General features: G+C 41.6%; 1 pseudogene across 1 annotated transcript; it reads left to right on the forward strand.

Moving 5' to 3' along the window:
• The first annotated feature begins 14,795 nt into the window (after window positions 1–14,795).
• LOC147001637 (uncharacterized) lies at window positions 14,796–21,704 on the forward strand (annotated as a pseudogene). The gene is made up of 5 exons (XR_015044716.1): window positions 14,796–14,944; window positions 15,683–15,836; window positions 16,789–16,920; window positions 17,597–17,780; window positions 21,238–21,704. The product of XR_015044716.1 is annotated as an uncharacterized LOC147001637 (transcript).
• The last annotated feature ends 3,240 nt before the right edge of the window (window positions 21,705–24,944 follow it).

Consider the following 24,944-nt stretch of genomic DNA (forward strand, 5'->3'; position numbering starts at 1 on the left):
CCTCCAGCTTGTTTCTTTGGGTTTGGTAACTGTATATAGGATGGATCTGCAGGTGGGATAGTCTCAGGATGGCCTTTCCTTGAGTCTCTGCTCTACATCTTGTCTCCATATTTCCTCCTGTGAGTATTTTGTTTCCCTTCCTATGAAGGACCAAGTTATCCACACTGTGGTTTGTCTTTTTCCTGAGCTTCATGTGGTCTGTGAATTGTATCTTGGTTATTCAGAGGTTCTAGTTTAATACCCACTTATCAGTGAGTGTATACCATGTATATTCTTTTGTGATTGAGTTACCTCACTCAGGATGATATCCTCCAGATCCATTCATTTCCCTAAGAATTTCATAAATTTAGTGTTTTAAATAGCTGTGTAGTAATTCAATGTGTAAATGTACCACATTTTCTGTATCTACTGCACTGTTGAGGGACATATGGGTTCGTTACACCTTTTGATTATTATAAATGAGGCTGCTTTGAATATAGTGGATTTGTGTCCTTATTAGATGTTGGGCGACCTTCTGGGTATAGGCCTAGGAGTGGTATTTCTGGGTCCTTAGTTAGTACTATGTCCAAATTTCTGAGGAACCACCATACTGATTTCAAGAGTAGTTGTACTCTTCTCATCAATGGACTCAATTCCTGAGTAAAATGACAGATTACAAGACTGGATACATAAAGAGCACCTAGCCTTTTCTGCATACAGGAAATTCACCTCAGTGACAAAGACAGATACTACCTCAGAATAAAAGGCTGAAAAACAATTTTCCAAACAAACGATCCCAAGAAACAAGCTGGAGTAGCCAGTCTAATATTGAACAAAATCAAATTCCAACCTTAAGTTAGCAAAAAAGTTAAGGACGGACACTTCATACACATCAGTAGAAAAAACTACCAAGATGAACTCTCAATTCTGAACATCTATGCTCCAAATGCAACAGCACCTGGAGTCATAAAGGATAACTCATTAAAGCTCAAAACACACATTGTACCTCACAAAATAATCATGGGAGACTTCAACACCCCACTCTCATCCATGAACACCTCATGGAGACAGAAACTAAACATAGACAATGAAACTAACAGAAGTTATGAACCAAATGGATTTAACAAATAACTGTAGAACATTCCATCCTAAATCAAAAGAATACACCTTCCTGTCAGCATTGTGTGGTACCTTTGCAAAATTTACCATATAATTGGTCACAAAAGAGGCCTCAACAGATATAAGAAAATTGAAGTAATCTGATGCATCTTTTCAGATCACCAGGGACTAACATCAAAAAGATCAGAAAGCCCACATACACATGGAAGCTGAACAAGGCTCTACTCAATGATAACTTGGTCAAGGAAGAAATAAAGCCAGAAATGAAAGACCTTTTAGAGTGTAGTATAAATGAAAGTACAAAACACCCAAACTTATGAGACCCAATGAAAGCAGTGCTAAGAGGAAAACTCATAGCTCTGAGTGTCTCCAGAAAATAACTAGAGAGATCATACACTAGCACTTGACAGCACATCTGCAAGCTCTAGAACAAAGAAAGCAAATAGACCCAAGAGGACAAGATTGCAGGAAATAACCAAACCAAGGGCTGAAATCAACCAAAGAAACAAAACGAAGTATAAAAAGAATCAACCAAACGAGGAGCTGGTTCTTGAGAAAATCAACAGGATATATAAACCCTTAGCCAGACTAACCAGAGGGCACAGAGATAGTATCCAAATTAACAAAATCTGAAACGAAAAGGGAGACATAACAACAAAAACCAAGGAAATAAACTAAACAAACAAACAAACAAACAAACATCAGATCTTACTACACTCTTACTATACTCAACACACCTGGAAAGCCTGGATGAAATGAACAATTTTGTAGACAGACTAGGGACCAAGATTAAATCAGGATCAGATAACCATCTAAGCAGTCCTATAACCCCTAAGTAAATAGAAACATTCATTAAAGTCTCCCAAACAACAAACCTCAGAACCAGATGGGTTTAGTGTACAATTCTCTCAGACCTTCAAAGAAGACGTAATTACCAATAACCTACAAACTATTCCACAAAATAGAAACAGAGGAACACTACCCAATTCTTTCTATGAAGCCACACTTATGGGGATATAAAAACCACACAAAGACCCAACCAAGAAAGAAAACTTAAGAACAATTTCTCTTATGAATATCAATGCAAAATTATGCAATAAAATTCTTGCAAACGAAATGCAAGAACAAATCATTAAGATTATTCATCATTACCAAGTAGACTTCATTCATGGGAATCAGGGATGGTTCAATATACAGAAATGCATCAGGATAATCTACTCTATAAACAACCTCATAGGAAATCACTACATGATCATTTCATCAGATGCTGAGAAAGCAGTTGAAAAAATTCAATATCCGTTTATGATAAAAGTCTTAGGAAGAACCGGAAGCCAAGGCCCATACCTAAACACAGAAAAAGCAATACACAAAAAAATCAATAGCCAATATCAAACTAAATGAAGAGAAGTTGGAAGCAATCCCACTAAAATCAGGAACTACCCAAGGCTGCCCTCTCAGTCACTACCTATTCAATATAGTACTTGAAGTCCTAGCCAGAGCAATTAGACAACAAAAGGAGGAAAAAGAGATACAAATTGGAAAGGAAGAATTCAGAATACCACTATTTGCAGATGATAGGATCATATATTTAAGTGACCCCAAAAATTTCACCAGAGATTTCATTTCATTTTCTTTTAGTATTTTTCCTTATTTATTTTAAACACTAGATTTTATTTCTCTCTTGATTCACCCTCATACCACATCTAATACTTCCTCCCAACCCCTCCATGCCCAGGAGGATGTCCCCACCCCCACAGCACCATTCTAAAGTCCACAGGACTTCCATTCTATTTTAGGTTAGGGCATTTTCTCTGACTAAATCCAGACCCAGCATTCTTCTGCTCTAAATGTTTTGGGGCCACATAACAGCTGCTGTATAGTGCCCAGTTGATGTTGCAAGATCTGAGAGTTCTCAATAGTCCAGGGTCATTGATTCTGCTGGTCCTAGTACAGGGTTGCCCTCCACCTCAGCTTCATTTAGCTTTCCTGTAATTCAACCACAGAGGTTAGCAGCTTCCCATAATTCAATCACAGGTCAGCACACAATCAGTGTTTTAGAAGTTCTGACCACCGAGAATTTCTAAACCTGATATACAACTTCAGCAAATTGGCTGGATATAAAACTAACTATCCTTCCTTTATTCAAAAATTATAAAGAGGCTGAGGAAGAAATTAGGGAAATGACACCATTCTAAATAATTACAAACAATAGACAATAACTTGGTATGACTAACTAAGCAAGTGAAAGGTCTGTATGACAAGAACTTCAACTCTCTGAAGAAAGAACTTGACAGAGATCTCATATGCTGGAAAGATCACCTATTCTCATGGATTGACAGGTTTAATACAGTAAAAATGATCATCATGCATCTACAGATTCAGTGAAATCCCCATCAAAATTCCAAATCAATTGTTCTGAGGCTTAGAAAAGCAATTTGCAAATTCATTTGGAATATCAGAAAACCTTCTTTGAAGGGTGAACATAATAGTCACAGGAGGAAATGTGGAGACAAGGTGTGGAGCAGAGACTGAAGCAAAGGCCACCCTGAGCCAGACACTATGGAAGATGCCAATAAGAGGTTTCTGACAGGAGCCTGCTATAGCTGTCTTCTCAGAGGCTCCACCTGAGAGTGACAAATACTGAGGCACATTTTTGGAACCCCTCTTTGGAATGAGCATAGAGCCCCCAGTGGAAGAGTTGGAGAAAGGACTGAATGAGCTATAGGTGTTTGCAACCATAGGAAGAACAACAATATCAACCAAACATATCCCCTAGAACCCCCAGGACTAAACCACCAATCACACATGGAGTGACCCATGTCTCTAGGCACATGTGTGCCAGAAGAAAGCCTTGTTGGACATCAATGGGAGGATAGGCCCTTGGTCCTTTAAAGGCTCAATACTCCAGTGTAGTGGAATGCCAATGTAGCAAGAGAGCACTGTGTGGGTGTGTGGAGGAGCACCCTCATAGAAGCAGGTGGAAGGGGCATGAGTTAAGTGGGTTCTAGGCAGGAAACGGGAAAAATGGCTAACAATTGAAATATAAGTTTAAAGCGTTTTAAAATAGAAAAAAAAAAAAAGAATTGAAGACCCAGAAATTAAACTAGACTTATGGACACTTGATCTTGGACAAATTCAAAAATATACAATGCAAAAAGAAACATCTTCAATAAATGTTGCTGGTCTAACTGGCAGTAAGTACATAGAAAAATGAAAGTAAATGCATATTTATCACCTTGAACAATACTCAAGTCCAGGTGGATTAAAGATCTCAACATAAAACCAGATTCACTGAATCTAAGTGAAGACAAAGAAGGAAAGAGCCTCAAACTCATGGGAATGGGGATAAACGTAATAAACAGAAATTCAATAGCTCAGGCTCTAACATCAAAAATTAATAAATGGGCCAGAAGAAATTGAAAAGCTTCTATAAATCAAAGGGCATAGTCAATAGGCCGAATTAGCAAACTACATATTTGGAAATAATGTTTACCAACTCCCCATCCAATGCAGGGCTAATATCCAAAATATATAAACAACTCAAGTAGCTAACCACCATAAGAGTTAAGAACACCATCTACAAATGGGGTATAGAACTAAACACTACATTCACAACAACTAATCTTGAATGGCTGAGAAGCACTGAAAAAGTGTGCAACTATGAACATAATGGAGCTAGTGCAGATTGGAGTCAATTGATATACTACATAGCCTATAAATCAATGTTGTTACCTGACTTACAAGGGACACAGCAAGTCAGACTCATCTTTCATTTGGGGACAATAAGACCCGAGTGTAACTTTCTGGATGTGTCAAGGTTAAGGCAAGCTTAAGTAGAGGAGGAAAAGGGAAGGTGGCTGCTATCAGTCTGCAATCAATTGACCCCTAGAAAGGTTGTTATTAATTAAGTGCTATATGCCTCTACAAATCCTAGTGTAAGGGGTCAGATTAACCCTGCAATGGAAAACATTACCAAAGCAGGAATGTGCTATGCAGAGCACTCACAGAGAGTTATGAGGAGCTGCCTAAGGCTCCTTTTACAGCAAGAAAAATAGATGAAGAGATCAAATAAATAACCCAACACCACACGGTGATAAAACTGACAACTGTAGTTTGCACTGAGTATCAGGGAGTTTAGTTTCTTGTGCATCTACAGATTGCCATGCAACATCTGCCTCAGGAACAATACATAAGGAGGTGAATGCTCAATGGCATGAAAAATAACCAAGAAGTGCCATAGCCTCTACCCCTCTGCTCTGGATGCTGACACTTAAAAGTCTTAGTTTGTCACCACCTCTTCCCAGGACTGCTGGCATCTATTCTTCCATACGTTTACTCTAGCACTTGTCTACCTTGGGTACAAACCCAGGCGACACTCCCATAGCCCACAGAGGAGGTTCCAATAGCAGGCACTCAGTCTATTACGACCAGGATCTTAGAATCCCAGGATCCCAGAATCCCAGGAGTTAGTCACACAAGAATCTTAGAGTCTCACAGGCAACTTGACTCCCAGGAACTCTGACACACCCAGAATCTCAGGATCACAGGATCCTGGAATTTCACACCTGTATCCTTAGAGCTTTAATGATCAATGACAAGGATGCAGCTGGGACTGAGGGTGTGAAGAAGATACAGGGCATGTTCAAAGCTGACATCCTGTTGTCTAGACATTCTTAAGCACTGCAGATGTGGGCTCACAGATGCATCTCTGCACTCAAATGACATATATTGTTTTAAAAATTAGAATTACCTTTAATCATGCTTTTTCCTTAGAGAAGTGAGGTAGGATTTCTTCCTGCAGGAAACAATATTTCCATGCTTTCTTAAGCACTTTACTTTTACTTTGAAATCTTTTAAAATGACTTCTTGAAGATGCACAAACTCTGATTCACTATGCTCATGTTGAATCTCCTTCAAAGACTTGTCAGCAGATTGATCTAAAAGTAGGGACCAGATGTCATATTTCTGATTAGGTTTATACTTTAATCCTTTTCTGAAGATGTGCACATGGAATTTTTTTTTTGGGGGGGCTTGTTTTCAAAATAACTCTGCCTTTATATATTACAATGTATGGATGAAAAAAAGGGGTAACTCCTTACTGTTTCTCAGTTAAATATCTTCTGATGTGTTCCTCTGCTCACACAATCACTAGCAATTGTTAATCAGTCAAAATTGTTTATTTTAGTCTAGAATGGAATAAAACCATAAACCAATATACTTAGTTTACTATTGATTACTATGTTGATTACAATAAATAAATGAATGATAGGACTGTCCAGAGCATGGGCTTAATTTTCTGGGTCCAGTGCATATAGCTGGGAGAGTTCAAAACAAAACCAATAGAAAAAAGCAGGAATACTAGCCAATCCCAAAGATCCATTATTCTCCTCAAGTCTAAGTTTTTTTGCTCACCTTTACCAGAACTCTGGAGACCTCTGTTCATCCAGGTCTCAGGGCTCATCCAAAATAGCGTCTTGAACCAGCTGTGGCCAAGTGTTCCCATGTTGTTGGCTGACCTCTGCCTCAAGCTTCAGAGACACTGGAGGGGCAGCCTAGGCCTCAGGCGGCAGCCATTCCAGGTCCTCTGCAAGCTAATGGAGTCTTCCACAGAGGCCTGTCATCTCAAAAATAGAAGTTTGGGTATTCCAAAGATTGGGATGCCACTCTACAGTCATGATGAGTTGGTTATGTGAGTCCATACAAGTTAACTAATGTCTGTATGACTGTTTTCCTTATTTGAAAGTTAGTAATGAGATCATCTGAGGTTGCTAAGAATAAAATCACTGATTAACATGAATGATAGGACTGTACAGAGCATGGGCTTAATTCTCTGGGTCCAGTGTAAATAGCTGGGAGAGTTCAAAACAAAACCAAGAGAAACAACAGGAATAGTAACAAGTATTTTTGAAAAAAAAACTTTCTGAATACTGGGATTACAGGCATGTACCAACTCTGGTTAACTCTTGTTTGTATTTATGATAAACAAAAAAAAACCAAACAAACATCCTTATTCCAGTTCTAGCAGTTGTATCAGAGAGAGATGTGGGATACTGCATGCTGCTTCCTTTCCCCAGATAGCTTAGGTCTTCAGTCCTATTCCAGGTCAGCTGGACCGAAGATAGTGTAGCTGACCTTCTGGCTGCCATGGCATAATTCTGCAATAATCCTTTTCCTGGTAAAACTGAGCCTGTGTAGAGTAAGAGCCTTGTTGGTGGATCCAGGACCCTTTAAGCCAGGAAATATAGAAGCCACCCTTAGTGAAAGAGAAAAGGAAAAATCATATTTGAAAAAATATGAGCCATAATTGGAAGAAAAAGCCTTCAACTTTAAACCCATCACCCATCTCCCCTTGTTTTTTGAGCTCTGCGTATTGATATTGTGTGGCTCAAGAAGGTAGTGAAATTCAGATGTTTTCCCAAAGAAAACATACATGATTTTTCACTCTTATACAGCTGCCAGTAGGGCTTCTATAGCATGCAGCACATGGGTGATCAACCAAACTCCCTTTAAGTTTCCTAGGTGGGAACTTGCCACCTGGCTTTAACCTTGCTCCAAGACATGCTCTGAAGGCTAGACAAGTGTTCCAGAACACACCCTAGCTGTCTCTTAAACCCACCTCAGGAATCCCTACAGCACCTTCCAGCCCCCTGCTCTAGGCCAGGCCCCATAAAGGCTGTGCCCCTGCGCCCCTCCTCCAGACACCACTTCCAGGGATCTCCCAGAGAATTCTCTTTGCCCACAGCCTTCTTGCAAGCCCCAGCCAAGCCTTACCTTGGTCCCCATCAGTCCAGAGGTGGACACTTTAGGGATCAGCTTCTGGGGCCCCTCCTGATCCAATTCACTGTTGGAAGAATCCTCTCTGGGTCCTGCAGCAGTGGGATAAACCTGCTGGCCCCAGCAACAGCTCCCTTTCCTGAAAAGCACTGAGGGTGGTGCTGGCTGCTAGCCCAGGCATCCTCTCTGATTCCTGCAGGGATACAGCAGCGCCCCTAGGGGCTGTGGTCAGCTGCTGGCCTCTGCCAGAAAGTCTGAGCCCTGTGCCTAGCTAGCACCATCTTCCCTGATCCCCTCCAAGTAGCTCCCTGGACCTGGGACCCTGGATCACAAGCTGTTCCTGCCAAGACCTCTTGGGTCCTCTGTGTGCTTCACTCCTGGGCACCCAGCCTTGGGATGTTCTGGTGTTGCTGACCCAGGATATGACCAGCACCTGAATGAGAGGATGGAAGTCGAGATAAGCCTAGAACTACCTCCCTCTTACTCCTCCTAGGGTCTGGAGTGCTCAGAGGGAATGGAGAGCAGAGATAGGCAGGGGCATGGTGCAGCAGGTCAGCAGTGGAGATCCTCCTCCCCTTGTTCTAGGCAGCAGGAGTGAGGAGAAGGCTCCTGAGGGAAAAGGGGACACGGAGCTATCTCCTATGTTGTGGGGTGCACCTCTGGACCCCGAATCCCTCCACATACTCGGACCATGAGGTACAATTCCAGCTAAGTAAAAGTTCCCTCTGCCCTGGAGAAGAACTGGGTATCATGGAGCTCAGCACCATTGCTAGGATGTTACCTCCCTACCTGTGCAAGTAGCTTCGGGTCCTTTAGGCCACCTCTACAGTGCTGTTTAGTTTTAGGCACACCACCATCCAGTGCAATCGGAAGAGAAGAGCAATTTCCGGGAGTTTCAGCTCAACTCTGAGAGCTTTTGGTTCAGAAAGAGCGATTCCCTTTGACTAACAGGAAGCTGGGAAGGGCATGGAGAGGATGCAAAAACGAGAGAGGACACACAGCCCAAGATGACAATACGCTGAAATAAATGTCTTGGCAAAGAGCCCATCCAGAATGCCTGGAAGAATGCACTCAACTACGTGAACAAAGTATAAAGCAAAGAATATATATACACACATCCACAGGAGAGAACGCCACTCCCTGGTCAGGACTAAAGTCTGAGGAAAGAGAATCCACAGGCTGGAGCCTCAGCTCCCATGCTTTCCTGGCCAGCTGCTTAAGCACAGCCACAGGGAAGAGCTACCTCCCAGCAGCTGTGCAGAATGCACATTCAACCTCAAAATCCTACACAGGTAGGGGAAGAGGGGCTGAGGGAGAGGATAAGAAAAAGACAGGCTTCCTGCTGTCCACGTTAGAAAACTTCACACTGCTGTTAATGATTTCCCAATTGTGAAGTCCTTACCGACTTGGGGGGGGGGGGGTGAGGGGGGAAGGCTCTCCTAAGGAGAACAATCCTTTTAGCCCTTGCCCTTCAGGTTCCTCCCCTAGATTGTCACTGAGCCTTGACCTTGAAAAATCCTGGAAACTAAGATTAGGGGTTTTGATTCTTTCAGGTTTCAGGTACAACCGTAAGCCCAGCAATGATCTGCTGCCAGCTCTAAGAGATTTTAACTACACTGAAAATGTGAAATCCGTTTCAGTCATTTCAGCATGAGAGCGCGGCCATGTTTCTGAAACACAGAATCACCCTCTCTTGTGCTTCAGTTATTCCCTTTAGCAAAGGAAAATGTGGGGTGAAATGGACTTCAAAAGTCCTTCTGGCCCTATAATATGAAATTCTGTACTTACAAGAACACACTGCTGAGAATTCTCTAAGAAACAATAGCATTAAATAGCCTTGGCCCGTAATCCAGATCAGTGCCTAGAGTATAGAAGGCCCATCACGGCCAAAAACAAAATAACGCCCTTGCCCTTTTAGTGACCTTTCTATTAGTCTGACTATTTGGTCACAGACAAGTCAAGAGAAAGACCCCTAGTAAAGGGCCTAACACAGTTCAGACTTTTCCTTTTCATGTAAAGAAGACAGAGGGCACAAGCTGGGACTAAAATGTGAGTATGATTCTAATGTTCTCTTCCCCACACTCTATATAGCTAAAGTCACTTTGGCATCTATCCTGTATTTCAACCTGCACATTAAACTTTCAGGTTTTCTATAGCAACATTTCCCAGAATCCAGTCAAGGGTGACTGAAGTGAAAGGTGGTCTAAGGCCCATGCCTATTTGGTGAAGAAGACGGGTTCCATTTCTTACTCTTTGAAAGGATGCTGATTGCTTAAAGACACATTGCACAGCTTCACATCCAGGAGCCAGGCAATTAATTCCTCAAACTGCAGGTGTCCTTTACTTATAAAATCCTAGCCTTGCAGCCTGCTCTGGTCAACACAGAATTCAGTAGCCAGCTCCTAAAGCTTGTAACTTTGAAAAGCAAAGCCAGTCTAAGCCAGTTCCTGCTAAGTAAATGACTGCAACTCTACAGCATGCAGATGTAGAGGAAACCCAGGAAGGGTGAAAATTCTGTGTAGGCAAAGAAAGGAAAGCTGCCTCATTTCCCACTAATGTCAGCTCAGGGGAAAACCCTGGTGGAAGACCATTGCTTCTGAGAACCTTTCAAGGAATCCCCAATTTAAAATAGTATCTCACCTACTAACTGCTTCTCCTAGTTAAAAGCGTTCAAAATGGTTATCTGACCTAAGTGACATGCACTTGCCTTTTCTTTGTTCAGTTTGTTTCTTTGTTTTGAAGTAGTCCCCTAGCACACCTCAGGCCCAATCTGACTTGGAATTTAAGGCAGGTCTCCTGCATCAAACTCTATTTCTCAAAATGGCTACTACAAATTCAAATACATGGCATATCGTCTCATTTGGTTTATAAAAAGTTCCTTGACTTTCTTTAGTGTTTTAGATTTTCAAATAATTTCTCCCCTGCTGCTCACAAACTCCTTTTTATTACTGTTACTTTGAGATCTTCATTGGTGAGCCATTGTAGTGCACACTTTTGGATACAGAATTCCAGAGGCAGAGGCCAGCGGGCCTCTGAAATGTGAGGCCAGCCTGGGCTATACAATGAAACTTCCATGTAGAACATATCACTAATCTTGTTGAAAGCTTGCATGTTGGAGTTTAAGGTATGAGTGCTGCCAAGAGCTGGAAGCCAGTCTGGGCTACATTGTAACAGGCCTGCAAGGGCTACACAGCAAGATCTTGTTTCAAACAAACAAACAAACAAAAGCAACAAAGTGTCTTGGCTATACAGTCTATAGATGCTACAGTCAGGGTTAAACAGAAAGGAGTAAAGCTGACCCCTAGTCAGTTTTCTACTTAATAAGGTGCCCTACCCCCTCCACAAAGTACAAGAGAGATAAGTCAAAGCTGACTAAAACTTCATGAACACTCTATTACTACTTACCTACTTGAGTCTCTTTAAGTGTCTAATTCCATGTTCTACGGTTTTACCTTCAATCTTGATAGAACTTATGAGTTACCTGTCATACCCTGAAAACCATGAGTATGTACTTGAGAAGCCATGGTCCAGGGCTCATGTTCCTGATCAGTCCAGATCCAAAGGACTACAGATGGAACCAGCACAGACTGGAAGGATGCCCTGACAGCAATATGGAACTGATTCCGCAATCACTATGTATTCCATAGTCAGAACTTAACATTCAAAAAGTTTGCCCTGTGTCAATTTTCTTAGTTCTTAGCCAGATAACAAAATATTCCGTGAACAACAGAGCTGTCGATTACAGGAACTTACTGTGGTCCTAGGCCAAATGGACAAAGCCTCTCACCATTCAGGCAGAAAGTGGAACTGTACAACCTCTAACTTGTATTGTGGCCTTTTTGCTTTGAAACACTTCCCTTTCTAAGTGTCCATTAATTCTGGACTATTAACTAGTATACTGTCGAAAGCTAATGCCAACAGGTATAGAACCATTTGAAAATAAAAACCAATTTTAGGCAATGAAGTATAGTCAAGCCTCCCTCCACTTAAAGTATTTTGTAAATACTCCCACATTTTTAATCTGAGCTAGAATTGTAAGTACCTATCTGCTACCCACTCCCACCCATGATTAAGGACTGCTTTGCTAAATATCTTCCTACCTGCTCATTCCCAACAGCAAAACGCTTTGATTCTCCTTACTTATTTACTTTAGTGATGCTAGGGCAAGCCTTGCACTGGAATATGCTCAGTCCCAGATCTATATCCAAGCCCCCATTATTTTCTTCTCTTGTCTCTGGATGCAGAGTCTATACCTGATTCTGGCTCCACAATCTGGGTCCTCCTTCCTCACCTAGTTGTTGTGAATACAGGTGTGCAGCACCACCCCCCATTCCCCAAATACTTTTTGGGCTAAAATTTAAATTATGCCTATATTCACTAACACTGGACTATATCCCAAAGCGAGCACCCAAGAAAACCAAGTAACTTACTATGCTAGCAAATATCTTCTTTAGGCTCAAGACTTAGCCAGAATAACACTAAATAAAGCTAATATGTATCCAAATTTAGCTAATTAACTTAATTTCACTCCCTCACAGAGAGAACGGCAGGAAGTCCCAGAAAATGGGGAAAGATAATGGGTGTCACCGGGCAGTAAGCAGAGAGTAAAGTGAATAAATGAAAAGATATTAATACAAAAATATTTAATTATTTAACAAAATGGGACAAAATGTATTGTTCTAGTAACTCCAGTGTGTATACACAGGCAATCACTTTAACACCCAGAGAGACTAGGTGTTGTAAAATAGGGTGCCTTTGTTTTTGTCATGAACTATGTACATAGCAAAGATAAATTAAAAAAAAACTTGCATCCAAAAGATCCCTTATTCTCCTCAAGTCTAAGTGTTTCTGCTCACCTTTACCAGAATTCTAGAGACCTCTGATCATCCAGGTCTCAGGGCTCATCCTAAATAGAGTCCTGAACCAGCTGTGGCCAAGTCTTCCTGTGTTGTTGGCTGAAATCTGCCTCAGGCTTCAGAGATACTGGAGGGGCAGTCTTGGCATTCAGGCTGCAGCCATTCCAGGCATTCAGCCAGCTAATGGAGTCTTCCACAGAGGCCTGTCATCTCAAAAATAGGAGCTGGGGTATTCCAAAGATTGGGATGCCACTCTACAGTCATGATGAGTTGGTTATGTGAGACCATACAAGTTAACTAATGTCTGTATGACTGTTTTCCTTATTTGAAAGTGAGTAATGAGATCATCTGACGAGTGTTTGCTAACAATAAAATCACTGATTAACGTGAATAATAGAACTGTAGAGAGCATGGACTTAATTTTCTGGGTCCGGTGCAAATAGCTGGAAGAGATCAAAACAAAAACAATAGAAACAACAGGAATACTAACAACAATTTTTTAAAAACCCTTCTGAGTGCTGGAATTACAGGCATGTCCCAACTCTGGCTAATTTTTGTATGTATTTATAATAAACAAACAAACAAACATCCCTATTCCAGTTCTAGCAGTTGCATCAGAGAGAGCTGTGTGACACTGCATGCTGCTTCCTTTTCCTAAATAGCTCAGGTCTTCACTCCTATACCAGTTCAGCTGGACCTAAGACAGTGTAGCTGACCTTCTGGCTGCCAGGGCATGATTCTGCAACAATCCTTTTCTTGGTAAAACTGAGTCTGTATAGGGTAAGCGCCTTGTTGGTGGATCCAGGACCCTTTAGGCCAGCAAACACACAAGCCACCCTTAGTGAAAGAGAAAAGGAAAAATCACATTGGAAAAAATATGAGCACTAATTGGAAGAAAAAGACCTGTATTTGAAGGCATCACCTATCTCCCCTTGATTTCTGAACTCTGCATATTGATATTGTTTGGCTCAAGATGGCAGTGAAATTCAGATGGTTTCCCAAAGAAGACATACATGATTTTTCACTCTTATATCTCTGAGGTTAGGGGGCATTACAGCACAGATTCAGCAAACCCAGCATCAGAACACAGAAGCCAGACATGATAATGCCAAAGGGACAGCATCCTGAACTTACAGACAATTAAAATTGAGGTTTCATCACAACTCAGTCCATTGCACTCCCTGCCCTACCTCATGAGTCTGATATTTGCTGTGAGAACAGTATCATGGTACAACCTGCAACCTCCTCATTGCTCAATGTCACAATTCAGGAGAAGTAATGGCTATGAGGCTACAATGTAGTAATGTACAGTCCAGGATGACCTTTGCTCTCTAATGCCCACTTAAATTGTAAGGTTGTATTTGAGAACAGGAGCATGTGCAAGATAATGTTTTGAAGATGGGACAGCAAGTTTACTATTTATTCCTGCCCTGTAGATGATCCCCTATGTTTCAAAGAAAAGGGAGTTTTCCTTGTAAAAGATAGGATTGTAAACCAGAGATTTTGTGAAACACATGGATATATATGGAAAGAATGCCCACTATCAAGGAATGCACAGTTTGAAAATATTATCCAGGTTTTATACAATTAAATATATAGGAGAATGACATTTGCCTCTGTGAGACAGGAAAACCTTGGGAAATTGGAGTGTATGTCACAGGAATTGACTCAGGTGGTATACTTATTTTTGTGAAAAATTTATGACATCCACAGTCCCTAGAGGTTTGGGTGCTAACAAAAATCTCTTAAGCATGTCAGAGTCCTAACCAACATTCCCCATCAAAAGCACATGACTTCTAATGAAGCACTTTGAATTCTCTAGCTTTGGAAGGAGATGTTGCCAAAGGGTATCCCATGGGTCCATGCGGGGCTCCAGGAAAGGCACCGCAGAAAAGGACCAGGTTGGGGAGAACGAGTTAGCAGGTAGCTCATGGCAGTTCCTAGTGACATCATAAGTAATGCCTTCCTTGGACAATCTCTTGTATCTAGGAGAGAACTAGAATCTTCTGTGATGTCATCTCTGTGTTGTGGTAACAGCAACTGCCTGTGAGTCATCCCTTCGTTTGCTCTGGGTTCAGCAACAGGGATGTTTTCCTGGCTGTTCAGGCTATGTCAGAAAGAGAATGGAGATGAAGGAGAGACCAGACCAACACAGAGGGAAGAGGAAATCCTCTCTCTTAAAAAAGGAAGAAGGAAATCATTCTGGAGAAGGCACAGTGAGTCCTAGGCAGAGTTGGGGAACTTCCTGGTAGATTTAGGCTTGAGCTGGGCCTTCCAGGAGTAGGTCTTACAAGCTGAAGCCTTGGACTTTGTCAATGTCAGACAAAGAGTCAAGAATTTCTGATGATTGGTTTGACAGAGCCAGGAATTGACAAACCTGCAGCTACTTTTCTGGGAGCTATTTAATTTCATTGTGAGTGACAAAGAATGCCAGGAGTGGGCACTATGAGAATAACAGTGTGTTATTCCTTTCATAGAAGGGAGTTGAAGAACTTCATCTTCCAGATTACTGTAGGTTACATGAGTCTCTGAAGAAAAGAACAGAGAAGGATGCTCCCCTGGTCATGTCATGTGGTGAGGTCTCAGACACTTTGGATTTGAAGACACACAATTAATTAGGGCTTAATAGTGCTAAGCACGATGAACTTCAGGATTTCCCTGCATCACATCTGATATGACCTGACAATGTTCCCTGTATCTTTATTTCTGAGGCATCTTATAGATTTCAGGGCAAGGGGGCCTGTAATAGGGAGTGTGGCATATGTCTGATATTGACGGTTAGGAAGAAGAACATAGCTTGGCAAACCAGCTGGAAGAGAGCTTTTCTGCTCTTTTAGGGATTCACCCTGTCTTTACCTTTTCTCTCCCTCAATCTTCTCCTTGGGACTCAGAATGGTCTCCCCTGCCCCTGGGCCATCAAGTATGCAAATTCATTTCTGTTTTTCATTCTCCAGGGTCTGCTTCATCTGAAAATTCCAACATCACTAATCAGACATCAAATATAAATGAAGTAGAAGAACTGAAATTGTATATGAGGAAGATCAGCAATGACATGGAGGAAATGTGTGGAGTCCTGGAACTTTACAAGTGTGACGATTTGAACTACAGGTAGTAATTATGCCCAGTACCCTGTTGACTGTATTGTGCCATCTGTTAACCCAATTTCTTTCCATGAATGGAGTGTGTTATCTCCCATCATTCCATTAAGTAGCCTTGACAGGTGTTTCATTGTTGGATAAACAAGGTGCTGTGTGTTTATTATCATCTTCTTTTGTACTTGACCTTGGGGTGCTTGCAATCTGATTGTTGTTGTAAAGAGCTGAAAGGACCTGCTCACACTTGCTGCCTCTCATTGTGTGAATGCAATGCCTGCAGGCTATCATGGCTTTACTCTGATATTGTTCATTATATTCTGAGAGATGGCACCTCCCTGGATTTATTTGGCAATCTAATTGTGTCTGTGTGTGTGAATGTAGTTGTGTGTGTTTTGTTCAGGACTGGGGCTCTGGGACCTTTGATGGGGTCTGAGGACTTGTGTGATGCACAGTTTGCAGGTCCTGATAGTGTTGAGTCCATAAAGGCCCAAAGTGATCACCAGGGAAGTTTGCTCCTGGTGTTTCCTTGCTGTCACACAAGAATCCCCTGGGGGAGGAGGTGTGATAAAGCCTTTGTCCTGTAAATACTAGTGGTGCCCTGTGGGAATTCCCATAACAACAGGAACCAAACAAAGGAATGAGAATCCCTGCCTTAAAAATAAGAGGAAAGCCATTACAGATATCTACTGGACCCAGGCCTGTGGCATATTGTAGTGGAAAATTGTCATAGAAGTAGTCTATTCCTTCATGCTTGCCCTGGAAGCTCTTGAAGGTCAGCTACCTCCATTTGGTCCCCTGGCTCTGCTGTCCTCTGCCCAGGATAGTAAGTTTAATTAGCATCAAGTGAACCCAGTTTGAATGAGCCAGGATGTGGCATGCACTTGACTTGGGTAGCCTGTTTGCACATGATTATTGAATCCTTAATTCAGCAGATTATTTGCTTCTTGGGCCATGCCCTAACACAGGATGAACACTGAATTCAACATCATTAAATCACAACATGAGAAGACAATGGTGGATATGGAGAAAATGACCAAGTCCATAAAGGGTTCCATGGACTACTCCGAGGAACTGATCGAGGATAACTATTCTCACAGGTGAGTCAGTTCCACAACTGAGACCTCCACAACTAGGCAGGGAATGCTTCTGTCCTTTTAGGACTTTGAACAAAAGCAAGGGCTCTGGATCCATGCTATGTGTTTTTTATCCAGGAACCCTGCCCGAGGCTAGGGTCTTGGATTTGTACCTCTTGGACTCAGTTGTCCTAAGTGTGAAGAGTGTCCAAGACCCTCCAATCTTTATTCTTCCAAATTCAAGATCCTCTACATAGAAAAACATTTCCACGGTGCTGGAATATCCAGGAACCCTGAACCTCTAGTATTCTGACCGCAGATTAAAAGATGTAGGATTCCTGACAAAAATGGAAAGAGTGTACACCTGTTGGGTCTTCTCAACTCTCTCAGAGGGGTAAGCCCTCTACCTGCTGAAGGTTTTTTTGGTACCACAGACCTATAATCAACCATGAGGAACATTTCCTCTTCTGTGATGTATAGGGAGCACTCTTAGTGTCAGGGTTTTCAGAAGTTGGTTGAGTCCTGTGGAATATGGCTGGTATCTTGATTTCACTTGCCTCTGATTGGTGCTGCTATGTATATTGTGGACTCTTCTGTGGCTGTCTGGGGATCAGGGCCCTTGCAGGGATCATGGGACTTGGAGGAGGGGTAAGCAAATGGAATCTGGCTGGGAATCATCCAATTTTGCTTTGTGGATCAGCATCAAGGAGCAACACCTCTTTCGTGAGTGCACTCAACTCAATGAAAAAGTAAGGATATTACTGAATGAGAACAGAAAGCTGCTGGTGGAGCAGGCTGGAACACAAGTGTCCTGTGGGGAAGAAAAGAGGTTCTGTGAGGAGGCCAGCAAGAACATCTGTGTCCCAAGTGCCAAGGAGCAGCAGGTAGGATAATATATATCAGAGGCCGATTGCCCTCATGTATAACCATAAACATAGACAATCCAATGTAACAGTCCAACAACTTCTCCAGACACTCACCTATGTCTCCTCCAAGTGTTTGTTTATGTGATCATCTACAGGCCTCTCTGTGGAGGTAGCCTGGTTCAGGAAACTGCATGTTTGGCACAATAGATACCTCATTGTTTTCTGCTCAATTATGATTTTATGTGAATAAGTCTGTGTGTGCTTGTGTGTGTGTCTGTGTCTGTGACTGTGTGTCTGTGTGTTTCTTTTTGTGTATACATGGTTTTTCTGACTTGTGTCTCTCTCGGTGTGTTGGGAGGCCCTTCAATGACATCTGGATTGTCCACTCATTCTCTATATTACTTCTTTGAGCCTTGGACTCTCAATAAACGTGACATTTCCTGTTTTGTTCTGTCCAGTAGTCTTGGCATCTCTTGTCCACTATCAGGAGGCATTCCCTCTCTTATTTATTTCAACAAACTGATAAACAATACAGCTATTATAAAAATAAGTTTTAGATTTCTTTACTTTCCCTGCATAGAGTTATCTCCCTGGGAGATATCGGTTTGACTTATTGGCTCCAACATAAACATGCACAGAATCCTACAGCTCATCCCTCTGCTAACATGGTTTTTGCTAACTATATCGTGGGCATGGCTTTGTTTCAGGATAGATTCCCCCTCATAATTGGCACAGCACTGCATTTAAGAAATTTCACAGCATGTCATTTCATCAGCTTTCTTCTGACTGATATTGAGGAAGATTTAAGATCACATGAACTGTAATAGGTTCAAAAGTTCCTGGGTAGTGACCAAAAGTCACTGTCTTCCTCTGATGCTACCAAGGATCCTGTGTAGGCATAGTGAAGCAATACCTACACAGAGAGTCAACATGGGGCTTGCTGGAGGCTTTTCTTAGGAATCTCTTTCTTGGGAATTTGGTACTGGGTTGTCCAGGTTATCTGTGCAGAGCTTGTAACTTCCTTGTAGGACCAGCAAGTATCTGGATAAAAAACTTTCTGAAGAGGAGTTAATTACAGATGAGGGCGGCAAAGACTGCCTGACTCTAAGAACCTTATACATATACACATCAGAGGTCCTAGAAGGTGCTCATGCAACAGGAAATATGCTGGGCGAGAGTAACATTTTCATTGATTTGTGTTTGTGTGTCTCTGTGTGTGTATTGTGTAGTGTGTATATTTGTGTGTCTTCTGTGTGGTGTGTGTGTTTGTCTGTGTGTGTTTGGACCACTTGGGGCTGAGCTTTTTTATACTAAAGTTGTGTGTTTATGTAATACTAGGTAATCTTGTGTTTGTGATATGGGTGCTTGTATATATAAATCTGTGTGTGTGTGTTTGTGTGTGTGCCTGTGTGATTGTGCATAAATGCAGCTGTGTGTGTCTATAGAGAGCAAATTTAATGAGAAATGCACTCTGAGGTTTTAGTTTGCACCTATGAAATATCAAATACAGCAGTCCAAATTATTCTGCATGCTCACCTAACTCCCAAATAAAAAAGAACACAAAAATTATTTTAGGGTCAGATTTTTAACTGACTAGAGACAAAACTATTGATTCTCATTGAAATCTTTAGAGCAAATAAAAGGGATATGGTATATGGAGGGAAGGAGGAGGTTGCTGTATAAAATCTACGTGTTTATGTCCCTTTTCTGCTCTTGGTGAATTGTGAAGGACCACCTGAAGGTCAGGTGGCTCAATGTGTCTTCTAAGCATTCCAGGTTGTTTTCCTCCTTTCTTGCCACCATTACATTTCCTGCTACCTCCGCTCAGTAAAGCTTTGCCTTGTAGTTTGTCTTGGATTTTACTCATTGAGAGATTGAGTTGCTTGGAGCTGAACTTGCATCCAGCAGAATTCCCATAGCTGTGGAGCAAAACCAGGCTTGTTTCAGGAGCCCATTGAGGGTCTAGATAATGTAAAGTCCTCACGCTATCTTATCTGTGTAGCATTCAGCATGACTTTTCTTCAAAATCATTTTCTCAGAGTTAAAATCAGCCTCAGTGGAGTTTGGGAGAAATGAGGACCTTGAGACAGTTCTGGTAGTATAAAATTGAGTATGTTTGTTGGAAGCCATGTTCAGAAAGTGGGAAAGAAGTCCTCTTTGACCCAGTGCTTCCAGAACAGGGAGGAGATATCCACAGAGTCTAGGGTGCTCAGGGTTGTAGTGGTCCTCAGAGCAGCCCTGAAGGAGAAGCTATCCTGATGTCCATCTGCTGAAGAACAGAAAGATACTGTGTGGTGTAGCCCTTCCATGAACTCAGTGTGAGATAATCCATGCAAGCATGTGTCCTTCAACTAGTCAGCCGTATCTTACTCAAAATAGCCCTGACACAATCACATTCTGGGGAGAAAATGGTTTGTTTGGATCCTAGTTATAGATAGTTCATATTACTCTGGGCTCATACCATTGGACACCAAGTCAGTCAGGTGATGGAAAAGGGAAATCCTATTGGAAGAAACTCTTTTTTTGGGACAAGTCTGAAACAGTGAACAGGAACAAGGGGCTGGTCCACCACCAACATGTGACCCTAGGCTGGGAAACAAACCTATTCTACACACCCTTAGGAACTTACTGAGTTAGATTTGATAATAGGACAAGTACCCTGAATCCCAGACCGGTTTAGGAGTGGAAAGCATATCACTGACTGAGCTGCCTATATGCTATGCCCAGTAAGTACCTTTCCCATTCAAGATTTATTTCTTTTTTGCCTCCAAAATATCCTGGGAGATTTTTATATTAGTATTAACTGGGAAACCAAATAGGTCACAGTAATACAATATGCTTGTATTGCAAAACAGAAATATTATGTGTGTTTGAGAGTGTGCCCTTCAATAGTCATAGATGTACAGGGGTGTTGTTCTGTTTCTTCATGATCATCACTTTTAAGGTTCAATACCTAGCCTTGTGAATATATTTATTTAGCAAACTTTTGCAGGTTCTAGGGTCTATGAAGTACCCATGGGTTTTGTGTTGTATGGTTTCTATGGTTATTTGCAGATAGAGGGATTGACAAGAGGAACCCTGTGAGGTTCCTGCACTGGAGAAAAAATCATAGCCTTCACTTCAGTTCAGGGCATGCTCCCACCCCATAAGGATCCACATGGTTTTCTTGGTTGCACACATCTCTCTTGAACTCACATTCAGACATTGCTACAATGTTATTACTCAATATAATAAATATGCACAAAATGTGGTGTTTTTTAAAACTCCAGTATAATGTGTAGTTGACAGTTCAGTTTCTAGCAGCTTTTCAATGGTGAGAAATAATTTCAAGCTCAGGTGCTCTATGACAATTGGGATGCACGGAATGATCTCAGCTGATAGGTCATGTTGCTTTGTCCAGCTAAATAGAGCTGTTCTGGGAGGGACAGCTGAATTGACAAATGCTAACCAGGGCTTTGTTTCTTCCTTCCCTAAGTGTGAAATACTCCAACAGACACCGGAACATGGCACAGACCACCATCTCCCTCAAAGAGAAGTGCTGGAGGAGGAGCACTGAGAGTGCACCAAAAATACACCACTATTGCCTCTCATCCCTAATAACCATGGCTGTAATGGGCTATATGCTCTTCCTTTATTTTGGTTTCTTTGGTATGAACAGGCCTTAATTTCATCTAGCCTCTGTCCCAGGAAGAGTGCATATTTAAAGGGACTTAGAGAAGTGCTGAGACACATCAAGTGCTACTGGGCATCCATGAAGACTCTGAGTGCAAATTTATCTTTTCCTGCTGGGTTATCATGAATAATTACATGGAGATCAGTCAACAAAATTGTATAAACTGGGACCCAATTCTACAACATCTGTTCTGTTTTGACTTGGGAGGCCATATCCTTCAGACCCACACTCTAAAAGGAGAGTGTTGCTTAAATTTCTCCTGCAAAGATTGCTACCTCCAGGAACTGCTTTTCTATTCAGTTGCCAAACAGCCACAGGCTGTAAGTCTGTGCTACAAAATGTGCAGACAAAAATTTTGTGTTACACAATTTTGTGGTTTGATTTTGGTTTGAGTTTTGATTAGTTTAGTTATTTGGTTTTTCATGTTTTCATTCAAAGTTTTGTTATATATTGGTTGTTTATTTGTTCTTGTAATTAATTTGATATTTTGATAAGGCTATACATAGTACATATTGACTGTCAGCTTTGAGTTACAATTGAGTTCATTGCATTTATTCTTATGACTAATACAGTGATCTCCAACTCTTCACTCTTAAGAACCTTATTATTCAGGGGTGATCATGAAATCCCACAGATATTCGTCCCAGATGGATCTCTGCATTCTTCATGGGACTTGGGCCCCATAGTTTCTTCCCAGACAGACTGAACTAAAAAGTCCATCATACATTCATTGTGGAGAGTGTGTCAAACTCTCTGGATAGGAACGTAATGTTGGAAAACTTACCCATGCTGCATCCTTGTTGTGAAATATTTAGCTACTGTGAAAATAATGTGGATGACGGTGTTGAACACACTAATGGCAAATACATCAGTATTTCTGTAATAGCTCTCACTAAGTCAAAGCAGAGTCTAAGGGAATAAAAAGCTGTCAGAAAACACAACAGTATATGCTTCTGCTTTCCTTCAAATATACAGTCACTGGTAAATGCAAGTAGAGATAATAAATTCCAAAATTTTGGGGGGACAGGTTTCTGTGGGGGTCCTTCAACGTTCATTTTATTACTTTATGATTCACCAGTGTCTGCCCAAAGACATCATTCACAAATGATGAAGATTGTAATTAGGTATCAGCTCATGAAGTCCTAACAAATGCCTTTTTCTTTGATATTTTCTTTACTTACATTTCAAATGTTAAACCCTTTCCTAGTTTCCCCTCTGAAGATCCCCTTTTTTCTACCCCCAACCCCTTATCCCCAACCCACGCACTCCCTCTTCCTGTCCTTGGCATACCCCTCTACTGGGGCATAGAACCTTCCCAGGACCAAGGATCTCCTCCCAGTGATGACCGACCAGACCTTCCTCTACTACATATTTAGCTAGAGCCATGAGTTTTCTTTGGTTGGTGGATTAGTCCCAGGGACCTCTGGAGCTACTGGTTAGTTCATATTGTTTTTCCTCCTATGGGGCTGCAAACCCTTCAACTCCATAGGTCCTTTCTCTAGCTCTTTCACTGGGGACCCTGTATTCTGACCAATGGATGGCTGTGAGCATCTACTGCTGTGTTGGTCAGGCACTGGTAGAGCCTCTCAGTAGACAGCTATATCAGGCTCCTGTCAGCAATCTCTTGTTGGCATCCTTAGTAGTATCTTCCCATAATTCAATCACAGGGTCAGCACCCAATCAGTGGTTTAGAAGCTCTGACCCCCAGAGAATTTCTAAACCTGATATACAACTTCAGCAAATTGGCTGGATATAAAACTAACTCGATGAAATCAGTATCTTTCCTTTATTCAAAAATGATAAACAGGCTGAGAAAGAAATTAGGGAAATGACACCATTCTCAAGAGTCACAAACAATAGAAAATACCTTGGGGTGACTAACTAAGCAAGTGAAAGGCCATCCTGAGCCTTCCCCACCTGGTGATCCATCCCACATTCAGATACCAAACCCACACACTATGGAAGATGCCAATAAGTGCTTTCTGACAGGAGCCTGCTATAGCTGTCTCCTCAGAGGCTCCACCTGAGAGTGACAAATACCAAGGCACATTTTTACAACCCCTCTTTGGAATGAGCATACAGTCCCCAGTGGAAGAGTTGGAGAAAGGATTGAATGAGCTATAGGGGTTTGCAACTGTAGGAAGAACAATAATATCAACCACCCATATATCCTAGAACTCCCAGGGACTAAACTTCCAATCACACATGTAGTGACCCATGACTCTAGGCACATGTGTGCCATATGACAGCCTTGTTGGACATCAATGGGAGGAAAGGCCCTTGGTCCTTTAAAGGCTCAATGCCCCAGTCTAGGGGAATGCCAGGGTAGCAAGAGAGTTCTGTGTGGTTGTATGGAGGAGCACCCTCATAGAAGCAGTTGGAAGGGGCATGAATTGAGGGGATTCTAGGCAGAAAACCGGAAAAATGGCTAACATTTGAAATGTAAGATTAGTGTTTTAAAATAGAAAAAAAAATGAATTGAAGACTCAGAAATAAAACTAGATTTTTGGACATTTGATCTCCTACAAATTCAAAAATATACAATCCAAAAAGAAACATCTTCAATAAATGATGCTCGTCTAACTTGCAGTAAGTATGTAGAAAAATGAAAGTAGATGCATATTTGTCACCTGGCACAATACTCAAGGCCAGGTAGATTAAAGAACTCAACATAAAACCAGATACACTGAATCTAACTGAAGAGAAAGCAGGAAAGAGCCTCAATCTCATGGGAATGGGGATAAATGTCATAAACAGAATTCCAATAGCTCAGGTTCTAACATTAAAAATTTATAAATGGGCCACAAGAAACTGAAAAGCTTCTATAAGACAAAGGGCATAGCCAATTGGGCAAATTGGCAAAATACATATTGGGAAAAACAATGTTCACCAGCAATGTCAAGGTCTGACTGATCCAGATTCAGGACTATGAAGCTCAACCCTATCTTAGAAAGCAAAGCAAAACAAAAATAAAAATAAATGTTTGCCAAGAAAGCACTAGGTTGAAAAGTACTCTCGTCTCTCTGAAATGCCCAAACGTGGTGGTGTGTGCTGTAGATTCACCTACTCAGGAAACTGAGGCAGGAGGATGGTTTGAGGCTAGGGATTAGGTGGGAAGACATAACAGACCCCATCTCCTTATAAAAATAACCCATATAACTCAAACAACATCCTCATTCCTAAACCAAAAGCCCCAGAGTATGAAGTAAGTGCATTCGTGTGTTTGTGTGTGTGTATGTGTGTGTTTGTGTGTGTGTGTGTGTGTGTGTGTGTGAGAGAGAGAGAGACAGAGAGAGACAGAGAGAGAGACAGCAAGAGAGAGATAGAGAGGTGGTGTTAGCCCAGGGGAGCTTAGAAATAGTGACCATTTTTATTTCAGCTTCTAGAATGCTGGTTTTAGCCGCACGGCCATCACATTCATTTGAAAATGTTTTCTGTACCACACATCACCGTTTTTAAAATCTTTTTTAAACAGGAGGATCTTATAAAGCTTCTGTAAGCTTGGAGAT

Source organism: Mus caroli, unplaced genomic scaffold, assembly GCF_978045245.1.
Source record: "Mus caroli unplaced genomic scaffold, Mus_caroli_1 scaffold_12, whole genome shotgun sequence".
Lineage (NCBI taxonomy): Eukaryota > Metazoa > Chordata > Mammalia > Rodentia > Muridae > Mus > Mus caroli.